Genomic DNA, 18,155 nt, shown 5'->3' on the forward strand with positions numbered 1-18,155 from the left:
GGAGGTGGTGTGGGTGGATGGGGTATTCACGAGAATGCTTGTCTTATGATTTGAATATAGCTCTGTAGAGAATCCTATGTTGCTTCCTCATCGTCACTCAGAGGAGGTCCAATCAATGGGCTATATTCAGGGCTTGTTGTTGGCTTGTGGGGGCCTGACCTAGGTTCAACATTAGTTAGCCAAACAAATCCATACACCACTGGACTAAAGTCTCACCCGAAGCAATATGGGGGGATGCTGGAACCAAGTTTCTACACCATTGAGATGGATGTGATGTCATTTTATTCTAGTTATACCTGCCTTCATGCAGGTTTCTTAACCCTCTGCTCCACCCTTCAGTACCTTTGTGAAAGGGTACAATCATCTTCTGCGTAGCCCTAACTAGGGGCTAAAGTCCTTTCGCGCTGCTATGGCAGTGAACTGCGATACCTTCCTAACTAGGCTAAGTGTTTTATTATCAGATCTTAGTTAGCTTTGTGTAAACATATGTTCCTACTTGTGGTCACTTATGCACCACAATTACATACATTCGCGCATCATATGAGTATTATAAGTGAAATGTATACCCAATATAACAGATGCATCAATAGGAAATAAAGACACAAAAATTGTAGGATACTTCTCTTTATTGATAATTCTGAAAGATTACAGACTTGACCCGCCTTGCGCACTCAGCTACAGAGCCTCTACCTACACCATGACCCAAAACTTAGACTTCTACTCAGAGATGTCTCTCATACATCATATCTTATTCCATAACTCAATAATCTTTTGCTCTAACTACTTAGAGCTTAGCTCTATTTATACAATCCCATGGTCCGTAGACCATGGGTAGATCTTCTATAGCCGACATTACATTTCCAAACTAAGGGCAGAAAACCCTATGACTCTTTAACATCTATGCGCTCCACGACCACAAAATGCGGAGTCTTTACATTTGGATTACAAAATTGGACCAAAATATAGGATTTAAGCCTCAAAACTACCCTTGGGGAATCCCGCACCCAACAGGCCCCCAACACAAACATCATGACTCCCCCTCGAGTCACTCTGCAGGCGTGGAGATCTTAGTACAAATACCTCCCAGCTCTATTTGGATCACGCAACGTCAACAACGCACTGAGCGGCCGCCTTTTGGATTTCTTCCACTCGTTGTTTGGTGACTGCTGCTGAACTACTGCTCTGAATCTTATGATGAGTTTCCTATAGTTTCGTGAGCTTCCCTTCAATGGATGTTGTGATCTTGTAAGCCTCGTCTATCCATGGTTGTAGGCACATTTTTAAGACTGCTTCTTTATGCTAAGCAACATCCACCTGTTCCTTGAGCGCCTTTGCCTCCTGCATCCGTGCAAGCCTCTTCGTAAGGGCAATCGTCTGTGTATCCACTTTTACCTTGTCATACCTCTATTGTAGCTCGCGTGCCTTTGTCTCCAGGCGCTCTACATTCGGGTCCTCCTACTAGATGGTTAGGACCTCAAATGATTGTTCAAACAACTGCATGCAGTGTCCCACTGCACTGTCAACCACCGCTGTTGCTACTATAACAATGGTGGTACATTGTTTCCTGAATTCCCGTGGAGTTGAAGGCTGAGCCTTCAATTGCAATTCTGTGATTTGCAGGTTCAGCTGCAACTGAACCCTGGCCATATTTGCTTGAGCCTCATGCACCCCTGTGGCCAACTTGAAGATGCATGCCTCCACCTGTTCTTCTACCTTAATGTCTAATTCCCGAACCATCTCGCAGGCTTCCTCTACTACCAACATAATCTACCTATTCTGCTCCACTGCCTCATTGCGCTACAAGCCCAACTGCTCAATGTTAATGCATTTTTCGCTCATCACCTATAGAGCGTGACTCTCTCGGGCCCTGAGTTCCGTGGTGACTCCATCCTGTAAGATGTAGAGCATCTCCCAAGGGAGCATAGCCATGTTCAATCGCACCCCTTTCAAACTGCTAACTGTGGACCTGTTGGCCTCCATCTCTATAGTAAGTGCCCCATCTAGTAGCACTATTGTGCTAGTCACCCTTGTGCACAACATCTCCTTAGAAGCTGAAGTGCTGATTGTGAGGCTAGTGGACACTGTGCCAGCCTGTGGAGTGCATACCTGCAACTCTTGCAACTCTGTCCGGAGAGCCCCCAATCCTAACTACTGCTACTCTTCGAACTCTTTGAGGGCCTTCGCAGTGACATCCCTCATCGTTTGTCTGATATCATGCAAATCCCCCTTAGTGAGGGTGATTGGGTCGAAAGATGTCTTTGATGCCTTTGTTTTCTTTCGTGGCACTGCCTGCTCTTGTGGTCACAGACGCTTTAGTTGGGTGGATGTCATCTACAAGTCCACGCCACCTTGTTCTATCTCTATTTCTGCCTCAACGGTGGGTGAAGGTGACTTCTATCCTTCACGCTCTTCTCCTATTATTTTCTGCTTCTTCACCAATTTCGCGGCATCACACGCTTCCTGGGCCTTAGCCACTACTTCCTCCTTTCTGCGCTTCTTCGCTAGCTGTGACATTCAGAGCTTCGTCTCTTCCTTCTTGCGCTATGTGGTAGACTTATCTGTTTCCATCGCGGAGCCTGCTGGAGCATGCCACTTCGGAGGCCAAGACTCGAGGACTACAAAGATCACATCATCTGTCACTAGATATGGGAGGTTATTCCATTTCTTTATAGGGTCCTTCTATGCCGTGATAAATATATGGTGGAAATCTGCTTTGAACTCTGCAAATCTCTATAGACTGGCATATACTATGCATGACAACCGTAGGTTGCAATTGATCCCCATCTAGATATTCATCTCCATTAATACCCAAAATATTTTTCTTTCTTTTATTCGCTGTGCATCTTTGGTCACCCACAGAAAAGTGTACTTCACTGCCTCTGCAAGGTCTAGTGGGACCGAAGGGAATTGGCTATCTTTTGGTAACTCCCATGCCACCGGTACGACTGACAATAGGAGCCCCGCATAGTGAAACATTTTTCCCTACTCCTGTGCCTTGTGACAGTTCACAAGGAACTCGACGCATAGATAGTTTGCCCAATTGAACTGGATGCCTTCCGCACATTGGGCCACTAGTGCAATCACAAGCACGGGCACCTCATCCGCGTGGCACTTCCACATCACTTTCCCTGCTAGTATTTGCGTCGCAACCTTGACTACATGGTTGTTAATGCTGGAGATGGCATATCCTCACTTCTTCTTCTCCAACTTGAACTTCTTCTTCATCAATCCTAGCAACGGAACCATTTTTTGGCTTGTGGGGGCCTAGCCCATTTCTAGCGTTAGTTAGCCAAACAAATCCCTACACCACTGGCCCTTTCGGCATCAACGCATGGAACGTGGACTGAAGTCTCACTCGAAGCAGTATGGGGGTATGCTTGAACCAAGTTTCCGCACCCTTGAGATGGATGTGATGTTGTTCACAGGTTGCTTAACCCTCTACTCCACCCTTCAGTACCTTCACGAAAGGGTATAATCATCTTCTGCATAGCCCTAACAAGGGGGTGAAGTCCTTTCACGCTGCTATGGTAGCGAACTACAATATCTTGCTAAGTAGGCTAAGTGTTTTATTATCAGATCTTAGTTAGCTTTGTGTAAACAAATGTTCTTACTTGCAGTCACGTATCCAACATAATTACATACATTTGCGCATCATATAACTGTTATAAGTGAAATTTATATACAATATAACAGATGCATAAATAGCAAATGAAGATGCAAAAATTGTAGAAAACTTCTCTTTATTGATAATTCTGAATGACTATAGACTTGACCCACCCTGCGCACTCTGCTGCAGGGGTCCGCACACTCAACTACAGACTTCTAGGTCTCTGCGCACTCAACTGCAAAGCCTCTACCTACGCTATGACCCAAAAATTAGACTTCTACTTAGAGATATCTCTCATACATCATATCTTATTCCATAATTCAATAATCTCCTACTCTAACTACTTAGAGCTTAGCTCTATTTATACAATCCCATGTGTTAGCACCTAGATTGAACCTCAGGCTAAATAAGGCAATTCTGGGGTAAACACAAACCATGCTTAGCCAAGTAGCTAGCCCTACTAGGCCAAGAGAGGGCTTTCTCTGTAAGGATCTCAGCCAGGATGATTGGATCAAGAAACTGATATTAGGCTAGGTATACTAGCACAAGGTTTTGATTTGATTTTTGAAGGGTTTTGCTGGATCAGAAAGAGCCAAATAGTTAGGGCAAGGAAATTAGGTCAAAACTGCAGGGTGTTCAATGGGGCAAGGTAGGCACAATGATCAAGACCTTAGGGTTTGATGGATGAGGTCAAAAGACATGTGAGGAGCTAAAAATATCATGTAAGCCACATGGATTCTTCCTAAACTGAAGAAAACAGAGACTGTGAAATGTCTACCCAAAACAGAGCATAAAAGATATGGATTCTTCCTCTCAAACTTGTATACATTCGCATAAAGGCAGCGAAATGATGCAGTGGAGTCAACAATACATTCTAACACATGAATACAAAAGAAAAACTGAACTGGGAATCATACCACATGGATCCCAAAGAAATAACAGCAATTTTTCATTAATCTCTTGATGTAACTGATACAAAATGATATCTAATCAAAGCATAAGCCTCCCACTGAGTCCAACCCTTACAATGAATGAGAAAAAACATCATATATACCCCAAACAACTCATCCTAAGATTAGAGAGTTGAATCCCTAATATGATGAACTAATCCATCAAAAGCTGAACAAGAAACTGGAATCTAAGCAACCCTAACAATTTGCCTCTAAAAGGGAGGAAACTGATTCTTTTGACTTCAAGAGAACTTTTGATCCAATGAATCTACCCTCCAGTAAATAATATTCATCTTATTTACATGCATAGTCACCATTTACATCAGTAAAAACATCATCCATGAGAAAAAACCCAAAAATTACAGTCATCGAACAATAAAGTGAAAATTTGGCAGAAAATTCTCCTATGCGCATCGCCAGAAGGCTATGTGCAACACTTTTTGCAGGGCCAATCTAGAGGCCTTCCCGTTGTCCAAATTGAGCTTATGATAGCTCATTTGAAATCCTGTCCTATTTAATTTCCAAATCTGCATTTATTTTCCCATTTGGAGTTGTTGGACCCATCAAAATATGATTCTCCCAATATAGCTTCTATGCGCAGCGCCATGGTAAAAATAGGGGTAAAAACATGATTTTTTAGGTGTTTTTTTACCTTTTGGCTGACAATTTTTCTCCAAAAGCTTAGAAAATGAACAGGGAGCATTCTCACATCATTATGAATCCAATGGTGGTCTTATTTTGGCCATTGGATGCCCCTAGGAAAAGCGCAGCAGAACCAAAAATTTTGTGTCAGAAACTACTAAATTCTTCAAAAATGCAAAAATTCTCAAAAATTTCTCAAAATTGCTCAAACTTTGTGGGAGACCACCACCACCAAGTGTCTAGATCAGCCAAGGAAGCTTCAAAAAGTGACCTAAGCCTATCACCCTCCTTTCTTCTTTCGAGGGTTTGTTTTAGCCTTGTCTTCATTTGCTTGACTCCTATGTTACAAATCTTGTTTCGGGTCCTGTAATGGTGAGCCACATGCTTGATGATTTGATTTTCCATGTTGGCCCTTTTTAGTAGCTTCTCCAAATGCAAATTGACCCTGTCAAGCCATGTTTCTCTATCCTCCTCAATCTCCTTTTCAAGCCTCTATTCTGTAGTCAAGGTGGCTGGGGTCTTTTCCTCTTGCATTACTGATTTTCCTTTGTCATCTTGCCTCTTTGCCTTGAGAAGCTCTAGCTCCATGAGGACCTATTTGTCACTTAGCTACTTGTTCTCTTGCTAAAGGTATGAAATGACATAGTTAGCTCTCGCCAGGTTGTCCATCAGTGCTTGGATCTGTGCATATTTTTCCTTTATGATTATATTTTCATTTGTTGCCTCATCTTAAGCCTCCAAGTTGACTATCTCAATGCCATGATGAATGTGTGGTTGTTCTAGTTCATCATGTTCGATCAAATCAAATTCCCTTTCCTCTTCATCATTGAGGCTTTCCTCCAACATCTTCTCCTTCACTATTTGCATATGCTGCACCTGTTGTACCTGTTGTGTTGATGAAGAAGGAAAAGCCCCTTCCACAGTTTGTGGAGAAAGCATTTTCCTATGACCTGATGAGGAAGGAAAAGCCCCTTCCACATTAGGTGGAGTAAACACTTTCCTATCCACTGCAAACAAACTTCTATCCCCTCTCTAATATGTTTTGTAGGTTTCTGTCTTCTCAACAACTTTAGTCTTTTTAGCCTTCTTACTTTTCTTTACTTTAGTAGCATTGGAAGGCCTTTCTACTTCTTAAGGCACTGTTGGAGGAATCTGAGGACCATTGAAGGTGTCATTGGAAACAAATGTATCCGAGGAGATGTTGAGGAGGTTGAGATGATGTAGCACAATAGAATTAATCAAGGAATAGTGATAAATACTATTCATCTATTGAGGGTATGACCTTTTCTGTACAATGTAGGCCATCTTCTCAATGTTCCTGAATACGAAGTACAGGATGTTCAACATTTTCACTCTTGTGAAGTGCATGAGAAGCCTAATATTATAGGTTTATAGTCTGGAAAATTTTCCCTGACATGTAAAATACCTCACAATGATTCTCATCATAGAGACATACTTTTTGTTAAGGAACTTGAAAGGAAAGGTCCTCTTCTTTTCATTCCTGTACCTGGATTTGATGTATCGCTTATAGTAGTGCTCATCCAAATGTTATGCTTTATACCATTTTTCCTCCACATTTGGAATCCTTGTAGCATCAACAATGATGGAGGTGGAAACTACAAATGTCACCCTGGTAAGAGTTACCCTGTTATCGTGGAGATTTGCTACAAAAAGCCTGGTCAGCTCAAGATGATGTTGAACTCTTTGTACTTGCTCACAAAACTCATAACATCCCAGATACCTGAAACAAGAAACAGTCATAGGGGAAACCTCTAACTCTTTGATGTTTGATGGTTTCTCTCTAATAATTCTGCCTCCCTTACGTGGTTTTCTATGATGTTGAGGTTCATCTTCCATGCTTTCACTACCACTGTTTTCGTCCTACTCATAATCTTTATCCTCTTTATCCATGTTTTTTGAGTTTGAAGCTTTAGAAACCCTAGAGAAGGTAACCAGGAAGTGGTAGTTATGGTGAGTAGGGATAGGGGAAGGGGAGAGGAGTTTGTGTGATGTAGAAATGAGATATGCATGATGTGAGAGTGAGAAAGGGAGGCATTTTTTAGTAGCGACTATTTTGTAAGTAGGGGTTTATGGATTTTGTTTGGGGACTTAAGTGTATTTGACAGTATGGAATAGGGAATAGGGATGATATTTAGGGATATGACAATAATATATGGGAATGAATATGAAAATTATAAGCAGGGAGGGTTTTTAGACAACCTAGGGTTTGAAAATTTTAATAGCGAACAAACTCAAAAATCTTGAAATGAGTGCTAGGAGGATAACTTAGGGAGTATACTTACTTTTTTGAGTCTCTATGTAGAAAAAGGAGTGATTTGGATGCTTTTTAGGATAGTTTTGATGGTTTTTGGCCCGATGCGCAGCGCTCAAACTCAACGCGCGGCACCCAGCTGAAACGCGCAGCGCCTAAATTCTATGTGCAACACCCAACTGAAACGCGCAATGCCTTCCTGATTTTCGAATTTTCACTCAATTTTGTCTTTGCCAAGGAGATCTTAGGGTGCGAAAGAGCTAATGAATTTTGAAAGATGCTTTTAAAATCTTATATAGAGGATGAGTTCAATTTTTCCTTAGAAAAACCCACTTTATAATGTTTGTTTGGAACTTTTTACTTTGTCTTCAAATCTCTATTTGATGCTTCTCTTTATTTTTCTCTCTTCAGGTGGATGATGCTTTGATTGAGCTGATTCTTCAATAATTCTTCTCTTGCAGCAAGGAGAAGTGCCTTGGGCAGCGTATGGGAACAATTATTACATAAAATGACCTGAATTATATCAAAAATATGAACAAACTAAAATACTCTATCTTCATCTCAAAAATATGTTTTTTGAGATGAAAATTAAATTAGTGAAATAAGGATTTTGTATAGTAACCATGACTAACTACCAACCATTCTTTGTTTATTGGTCTTCCTCATACCTTTGCTGCCCTTTATTTGCAATAAAACAAAACTTTTGACCTTGGAAATGAACCCTAAGACCTAATGGAGACATGACTGCCTTGACTCTAAAAATAATATAACTAAAACCATAACTCAAACATGACGATGGGTCAGCAAATATACCTGATGAGGGAAAATTATATTTTTTGAGAAGAAGAAGACAACCATCAGTGGATCCTTTTTGGCATGACCTAGTGGAGTGATAAAAAATTTCAGTATGAGACACCTACAATGAAAATGCAAAGAGCAGATTTGACCCTTGATGGAAGTATGCATATGATGACACTAACATTGGCCTTATTGGGGATGGAAGCTCCTTGGAGGTGTCAAGAACACCATAGACGAAGTGCCTAGTTGATTGGGACAATACAGTCAAACAAATGGAAGAATGACAAATTTTTGAAATGTTTGAAAAAGGACTCGATACAAACTGAACACTGACTCAAAACCGACTCTATACTGACTCAAAAACCAACTAAAAACATCACAAAGCATTTAAGCTTTGTAGCCTTCACTTCGGGCCCCAAGCTCAAATGACACGGTACTTCAAATCTTGGAAGGAAAGTAAATTGGTATATACAATGACAGTGAAACAACTTCAGCAAGCTGCATAAAAAATAATAGTGTTTCAGGAGCCTACCATTCACCAGTCCTCCTGAGCATTCTTGACCATCCATTTCCTTCAATAAATATGCATTCTGTCCTCGATAGGCTGAGATTTTATAAGGTCCTTTCCACATATTGTCAAACTTACCATGTTTCCCTTTTTCTTCATTTCGTGCATCCCATCGCAGCACTACATCTTCCAGCTGAAACTTTTCTGCCTTGGTCTTGCGGTCATAAATTTTCTTTATCTTCTCTTGCAGCTGGAAAGTATTTTGAGAAACCTCTTCCCTTGTTTGTTGAAGGTGAATCATTTGATTGATTTGACGTTGAATATCATCTTCTTCACTACCTGCTTCTTGCAATAATCTCATGACCGGGACTATAAGTGACGTAGGAAACACTATATCAGTACCATAAACCAATTCAAAAGGTGACATACTTATTGATTTCTTACTACTCACTATGTCGGCCCACAAAGCATTGACAAGATTTTGATGCCAATTCTTCTTGTTTTCCTCCAACATTTTCTTAATAATGTTTACCAAGGATTTATTTGAAGACTCAGCTAGTCCATTGCCCTGTGGATAGTATGTCATGGAATGACCCATTCTGATGTTATACTTGTTGCAAAACTCAACCATTTTCTTCGAGTTAAACACTATTGCATTATCTGTAATAATCTTGTGAGGGAAACCAAAACAGGACAAGATATTGGACTCTAAAAACTGAATGATTATCGTGTTCATAACTTGCCTTGTCAGAATGGCTTCGATTCATTTGGTGAAGAAATCGGTGGCTGTCGAAATCCATCTGTGCTGTGCTGATGATGTAGGATGGATTTCCCCTATGAAATCAATCCCCCACTACTAGAAAGGTGAATTAACTACAATTAGCTTAAAAGGAAGAGGAAGAAGCTTCCTTTTTCCCTGAAAAAATTGACATTTGTGGTAGCTCATGACTGTTTTATATAAATCTGAAAATAAATATGGCCAATAATACCCTGCTCTCAAGATTTTATTAGTTGTTATTTTCCAAAACTAGGGACCCCCACAATCTCCTCTATGAAAATCATTCATTACCTGCTTAGATTTATTTTCAACCAAACAATTAAGAAGAACCCCTCCTGGATCTTTCCAATAGAGAGCACTATCCAAAATGCAGAATCTTGCAGACTTCAGTTTTAGTGATCTACCTTTACTTTTTGACATTCGAGGAGGAGAAGAAAGATGATGAAGAACACACACTATATCGGAATACCAAGGTGAGTTGAGAAACATTTCTAATACCTGAATGAGTGTGCCATCATCTTCTTCATCTGACATTGTTGCAATAACATTTATGTCTAGAGCATGAAGATTCGACTCAGCCATAAGTTTTTCCAAGCCTTGACCTTTGATCAGTTTCGTGGGCTTAATATCAAGATCATACTCTAGCATCACTGCTATCCACTTACCTCTTCTTCCTTCCATATCAGTTTGCATGAGGACTATTGGGCAATTTATTGGACTTAAATTGCTGCATAAATTATCGACTAGGGAAACTCGTAAGCTTGTGATGATGCCAGCACAATATATGCAGGAGTAGGCAACTAACCCTATGTCTAACTAATTGATTTATGATTCAATACAATATGCAAGGGAAGAGGCTCCTAACTAAGGAGGTCCTGGTTGTCCTTCCCTACAGTATCCTAGAGAAATCATTAATTACATAAAACTAAAAAAACTTGAAATAAAGACAAGAGAATGAACTTAGTTATTGTTTAGATTCAAGTAGAGAGAGAGACTAACTTAGTCTCTTGATTGTCCTCTCATGTACTAATCCAAACTAAACTAAGAGTCATTCATGGGCATAAGAAATGAAATGACTTAAAACATAAAAACAAAAGAATGAATTTCAATTACCATATAAATCATTGGAGAGAGAGCCTAACTTAGACTCTTGGTATCTCCTCATATGATACTTGAAACATAAAAGCAAAAGAATGAATTTTAATTATCATGCAAATCAAATAGAGAGAGAGAGCCTAACTTAGACCCTTAGTTGTCCTCTCATATGCTGATTACATTCTAATTTAAAACTCATTCATCAATCACAAACAAATCCTCAAACATCTAGACAAATAAATGAAATAAGATCTAATATGAAATAAAATGTTTCTCTCATCCTTTTAGAGTGAGCTCAATTCTCTTAAGAACAAGACAAATTATTCCATATACTACATTAAGAAAACTTATATCTAAAACTACATAAATTCATATCCTACATTCACACAATTTATATCTAAAACTACATAATGGAAATATATGAAAAATGAAGCCTTATTCTATTCCATCATCAATTGGATACAATGCTCTAAGAGTCCTCCCCTTTGGAATGGAGGAGGTACTCCTATTTATACAAAAACTCATGATAACAACCTCATAAATGTAGACCCACTATTCTCTCCTTTGACCCACATATTTCTCAACCAATGATGACACATAACCCTATCCTCCATGATCTCCTCCATGAGGTCCATGATCTTCTCCATGAAGCTTATCTTATCAAATTCGAATTTGATCATTCAAGGCCACATAAAGATGCCCTGGAAGCTTCCTTTGTGCCTACACATGTCAACAAACTCATGCTAATTGTTAGGTATAAGTTTAAGCATTTTATTTTCTAAGTTTTAGCCATAAATTCACTTAGAAATGTTAAGAATTAATAAACTTTGGAAAAGTATTGTTAGAACCCAATAATGAGGTAAATGTAATGATATGGAGGTGGAATGGAGGTGACATGAAGGTAAAATGTGAAAATATTGGTGAATAATGGAGTGAAAATAGGGACCATTTTGAGGCCCAACATCTCCCCCAAACTCAAGATATTGCATGTCCTCATGCAGTAAATGGTATTGCATGTCCTCATGCAATCTATTACATTACTTTTTGGTACTTGAGCTTTGGCTCGAACTCTGCATGATATCATTTACTTAACTTTTTGCAAAGCATTTTTGATGAATTACAACTTGGTTGGTTCTTGTGTTTCAACCATATTTTGTTTGTTGCATTCAATGTATGACCTTTTTATTGCAGAGTATTTTTGTTGGAATGCATCATGGTTGGTTCTTGTGTAACAACCATGCTTGTGTTGGCATTTTGTTGGAATGCACCATGGTTGGTTCTTGTGTAACAACCATGATTCTGTTAGCATCCAATTAACTTTTAAATACTTTTGACAAAGCTATTTGTATGCTCATGTAATAGTGAATATAGCTTGAAGGTAAGTGGGGTTAAGAATGTGATATATGAATGTGGATGTTATATGAATGTGATATATGAATGTGGATGTATCCTTCCCCTTAAACGGATGATTTGGGAAATTATGTGAAATGGGGAAAGCAAGGAAAAAGGAAGTGAAGTTTTTCCAAAAATTATTATTCTAACTTTTCAAGGAATTTAATGGTTAAAAGTTAGAAAATATCATACCTTAACTTACCCTTCCAAAATGGATGAGAGCTGTGCACGTGTGGCTGCAAGAACTTTTGTTCATGGTCTTCTTTACTTGGTTGGAAAAATCATGCATGAATCATGCATGTGCAGCTGCCACAATTCTGCTCTAAATCTACTTCTTCAAGCTGTGGATGAAAGATCTGAGGAGTCTGTTGAACATGGCTGAAAGTTGTATCTGCTGCTGGATGATGAATCTGATGAGTCTTGCTGAATATGGTTGAAAACATATAAGGCTTGGAAGGTATACAAAATATAGAAGTTACATTTTCCTCCCAGCCTTATTTATTCACTTGTCCTCAAGTGAAATACAATGTATACAATGAATGGAAATACAATGAATGGAAATTGGCTTCATCTGCTACAAATTATGGGTCTTCAAGTCTTCAATGCTCGATGGCACAAATCTTACTATGTGATTAAATGTGTCGATGTCGAACATAGCAAGAAGTTGTTGACTTAGTGGCCGTTAATGAATGCCCCTAGCCAACACAAGAGCTCCCACCATTGATTCCAATGGGAGTCAGGATGCCTAACACATCTTTGTAGGTACGAATAAATTTGTTGTAGTCGAGTCACCTACAAGATCCGACGAACAAGGGATATTAATGTACTCCCATTGTTCATTGGCAAAGGTACTTGCCATTAAGGCATGCAAGCCTCTAGGTGTTTTTCAATGATACATAGACTCTAGGACTTTGACTCAAGCAGAGTTTTATTGGTGGAAATGAAGGGGAATGATAATGACAAAGAAAATGGATGGATGTAAGGAAAATGCATGGTGGATGAATACGAACTCTTGCTGTGAAAAATGGATATGGAAATGTCATGCTTTATGGATGTACAATTGGTGGGATTCAAAATCTTTTCAGAAAGGGAGGTGGAAGGTAGTGGTTGTGGAGTTGGATTTGTCTTGAGAATTTTTTCATGAATTAGTCTTTGGAAGACCAATTGTGCACATAATGTAATCTCCTTATGATCACTTGATTATCCTGTAACCTGTAAAAAAAACTTGGTACAAAGAAAACATAAGTGTGCTCAAGAAGAATTGCGCATATCCTTCATGATTCTTACGCAAAAATTCCGTACCAAATAAAACAGAGCGAAGAAAATCAAAGCGTTGAAAGTAACTCAATTCATGATATCAATTTCAATCCATTCTTAAAAACAACCATGTAAAATAATACTCCCTGTCAGATAACTTCTGAAATGTGTTTGGCAAAAAGATTGTCATGAGAAATATCTGTTTTGTTCTGCATATTAGTGCATCATAATGCATACAACAAAAAGATGTGATGAGTTAAATGCCAACTGAAAGCTATCAGAAATCTTTAGAATCCTCCAATGTTTGATAAAGCAATTTATGTAATTTGTTGCCAAGTATTCCATTTTTTTATTTTTAATGTTGTGTGAATTTTGTGGAATTTTTTTTATATATTTTTTTTAATGAAAACATAAATTTTTTTATTTATTTTTTAGATTGTTCTTTAAATAATAAATTAAAAACATAAATTTTTAATTTATTATTTAAGTTGAAAATTTTTGAAAGAAAATCAACAAAATTTTATTTGTTAAAACCTAAAATAAAGTTAGTTGTTTTTTTTTTTTTTTTTGTAATTAAAAATAAAAATAAGGAATTTTTTTTTTTTTTTTTTTTTTTTTAAATAAAAACAAAAATTATTTTGTGTGGTTTTTGATTTTTTTTATTTACCAAAATGTTACACAAAATATTTTATTTTTATTTAAAAAAAACAACACTAAACAAAATAAATTTTTTTATTTTTATTCAACTATCAAAAAAACGACACACAATTTTTTTATTTTTATTTAAATAACAAATTAAAAACATGGTTTTTAATTGATTATTTATGTGGATTTTTAGAATTTTTTTAGTTGTAAATAATAAATAAAAAAACTAATTAAAAAAAACAACAAACCGTAAGCAAAATTGGCGGCAATGTATTCCTCCTCAGCCCAGAAATGGCGGGCAATCTCCTCGATCCATATCTCCTCTCCAATTCAGGGTCAATAGCTGCTTTAGTTCCGAAAGAACAATAACATTCCTTTTCTGTCAGAATAGTTTGGAAACTATAAGTGAATCCGCTGTATAGAAAATATAGTCAAGAGTTCCAAGAAAATCTCTGGTACAGTTGGTGAATAAAGGTTCATTTGTTGCAGGGTCCATTCTTCTTCGTTGATGGTCTAAACCTTGTGCTACTCCCACCATTCTTGCGAAGGAAGAATAGGCACTAACCAGAGGTAGCTAGTGACAAAGCTTGCTTGCAGGACGTAATATACCAAGGGGATCTGTTGTTAAGTCCGGATGTGAGGGTTCAACTTTTCCCGTTGCAAGAAGAGCATGAGGGGCACTTGCAGGAATTGAGTTGAAATCGCCACAAACTAACATAGGTATGTCTGCACTGGCAGCAATTTTTTCTAGTCCTTTAAGAAGAGTATGAACCTGCCAGAGTTTGACATCCTTGAGATCCGGATTGGCATTTATGTGTGTATTAGCCACACAAAGAAGTTGACGTTTTCCCGGTGCAAGGGCATTGATCCCATGGTTAGTGTCCTTTGCCTCCAAAACTACAATCAATGCAACATTGTCCTTGAGCAGCCTTTTTCTGAGCTGACGGAACCACAGCTTCTGTCAAAGACTGTGCAACTTTATTGAATTCAACCTCATATTTCTTAACAAGTGCAAAACGATCACGACGGAAAAATGTTGCACAACCATCAATTGCATAGGTTGTGCCAGTATAAACCTCTGTTGTTTTTTCTTGTAAACAACTGTGTACCCATGCTTTTCTAATTCAGGTGCAAAGAACTCCTCAAAATGATCGCTCTGAACCTCTTGAAGGCAAAGAATATCGGCCTGATAACCAACAATTTCACGCAACAAGTTCTGGCGACGATAAGGCCATGAGAGAGCCCAAGGAGGACAATAGTTGTACATGTCACTGGTTGCATATAGATCTGAAAGTACATTATAAGAGAGTACAGTAAATGTTCCAGAAGCTGCAGTGCGTCCTTCCAGCTCAAGATTTGCACCTTCTTCTCCCTCGCTTATCATCATTCTCTCCACACCGACTTCTTCCTTGAATTCGTTCTCGTCCGAATGCATTGTACAGGATTCCACAAAATCTGTTAACAACAATATCATATCTGTATTAATTGCATTTTGTTTTGATCTTAAATGTAGGATATTTGTTACAGAAAATCGTGGGTCAAAGCAAAGGATCTTGTTACAAAATGGATTAATCAGAAGATTTGCTGGGATTTGCGGGATTTGATGTGTCCATGCAACGCAGGGTGGTAGCCCCATCAGGATAATCTTTAGGCCCATCATCCGGTTGTTGCATACCGATTTCAAATTGACCGTCATCTTCACCTTCTGTTTGCACGGTCATTGCAGTCATCATTTCTGCCACAATCTCCCATCATGAATACCACAGCAGTTGGGTTATAAGTTATAACCATGCCATCCAGTTAAGGCTGTGGCGATGGTATGACAAAACCGAAAAGTTGATTTTCCACGATGCTATCGTCTTTCATACAAACAAGGAAGCAGCTACTCAACTGTGGTCTTGGTGTCCCAGCATTGAAAAGTGTAGGAGAAGCATCGGTGAACCAACGTTGTGACATTAAATGGTAAGTTTTGATGGGAAAGATGGATTTGGATTCTGTAATTAACTACGAGGAAGTTAAAAATGACATCAAGAGACAGTTGGAGTCTCTGCGGGATGTTCCGAACCGTGATGAGTGTCCTCTTATATATCATTTAGATGTTGCAGCGATGTATCCTAACATTATCCCTACCAATCGACTTTAGCCCCCTTCAATAGTCACAGATGATGTTTGTGCAGCATGTGATTTCAGTCGTCCTGGTAAAACATGCCTTAGACAACTTGAATGGGTTTGGCGAGGAGAATCCTACATGGCTACTAGAAGTGAATACTATCACTTGAAAAACCAAATTGAATCAGAGCAAACTCCCACTCCAGAAGGTCAACTGCCACGCTTTTTCCGTGATCTCCCTAAGGAAGAGCAGCAAACAAAACTTAAAGATCGCTTGAAGAAATACTGCCAAAAGGTTTATAAACGGGTCCTTGAAGAGCCAGTCACTGAACGACGAGTTGCAGGAATATGCATGCGTGAAAACCCTTTCTATTCTGACACTGTGCGCAGTTTTCGTGACAGAAGATACGAGTATAAAGGTCGCAATAAGGTCTGGAAAGGCAAGTTGGCAGAAGCAAAGGGCAGTGGAAACCCAATAAAGGTTCAGGAAGCGCAGGATATGGTGGTGGTTTATGATTCTCTCCAACTGGCACACAAGTGTATCCTTAATTCCTTTTATGGCTATGTGATGCGCAAGGGGGCTAGATGGTATTCAATGGAAATGGCTGGAGTAGTTACGTATACTGGAGCTAAGATAATTCAAAATGCCCGCGCTCTTCTATTTAAAATATAAAATCTTTACAAAATGTTGATTCAAAAGTCCCACATCTCATACCTTTTTTTCTCTTCATATATATATGTGTTATGAGACATATATTTTTTTTTTAAATCGAAAATTAAAAACTATTTTTTTTTTTTTTTTTTTAAAATCTAAAATCTAAAAAAAACTAAAATTAAAACTAAATTTCAAAAAAAAAATTTAAAGATGTTTCTTTTTTCATTCACAAAATTCGTTATTGTTTTTTTTTTTTTTTTGCAAATTAGTTCTTCAGCAAGAGTATATTTATTTGAACAAAATCAATAGACTTTCTGATCTTCCTGATCGCACGAAGCGCAGGAAGAGAGCATACTAATCACTTGATTTGTTTTTTTTTTTGTTTTTTTGTTTTTTTGTTTTTTTATTTATGCAGGGGGGTTTGTTTGAAAGACGAAATTTAAAGCTAGCTAAACGCTAAAACATAAAAAAAACTTAAACTCCTTTGTGAAGATCCTGCTGTCACCAGGGTTCACAAATTATTCTGTCTAAAGAAAAATAAATACTGAATTAAATTCTAATGCCTACTCCCTTAGCACCATTCCCCGGCAACGGCGCCAAAATGTTGGGCAATTTATTGGACTTAAATTGCTGCATAAATTATCGACTAGGGAAACTCGTAAGCTTGTGATGATGCCAGCACAATATATGCAGGAGTAGGCAACTAACCCTATGTCTAACTAATTGATTTATGATTCAATACAATATGCAAGGGAAGAGGCTCCTAACTAAGGAGGTCCTGGTTGTCCTTCCCTACAGTATCATAGAGAAATCATTAATTACATAAAACTAAAAAAACTTGAAATAAAGACAAGAGAATGAACTTAGTTATTGTTTAGATTCAAGTAGAGAGAGAGACTAACTTAGTCTCTTGATTGTCCTCTCATGTACTAATCCAAACTAAACTAAGAGTCATTCATGGGCATAAGAAATGAAATGACTTAAAACATAAAAACAAAAGAATGAATTTCAATTACCATATAAATCATTGGAGAGAGAGCCTAACTTAGACTCTTGGTATCTCCTCATATGATACTTGAAACATAAAAGCAAAAGAATGAATTTTAATTATCATGCAAATCAAATAGAGAGAGAGAGCCTAACTTAGACCCTTAGTTGTCCTCTCATATGCTGATTACATTCTAATTTAAAACTCATTCATCAATCACAAACAAATCCTCAAACATCTAGACAAATAAATGAAATAAGATCTAATATGAAATAAAATGTTTCTCTCATCCTTTTAGAGTGAGCTCAATTCTCTTAAGAACAAGACAAATTATTCCATATACTACATTAAGAAAACTTATATCTAAAACTACATAAATTCATATCCTACATTCACACAATTTATATCTAAAACTACATAATGGAAATATATGAAAAATGAAGCCTTATTCTATTCCAT

At 38.0% G+C, this 18,155-nt stretch overlaps 1 pseudogene; it reads right to left on the bottom strand.

Moving 5' to 3' along the window:
• Positions 1 to 14,326: 14,326 nt before the first annotated feature.
• On the bottom strand, positions 14,327 to 15,674 carry LOC149197683 (carbon catabolite repressor protein 4 homolog 1 pseudogene; annotated as a pseudogene).
• Positions 15,675 to 18,155: the final 2,481 nt, after the last annotated feature.

The sequence above is a fragment of the Pinus tabuliformis genome, chromosome 2_2 (assembly GCF_031772625.1).
Source record: "Pinus tabuliformis cultivar Carrire ecotype Pingquan chromosome 2_2, CPIR1, whole genome shotgun sequence".
Taxonomy (NCBI): domain Eukaryota; kingdom Viridiplantae; phylum Streptophyta; class Pinopsida; order Pinales; family Pinaceae; genus Pinus; species Pinus tabuliformis.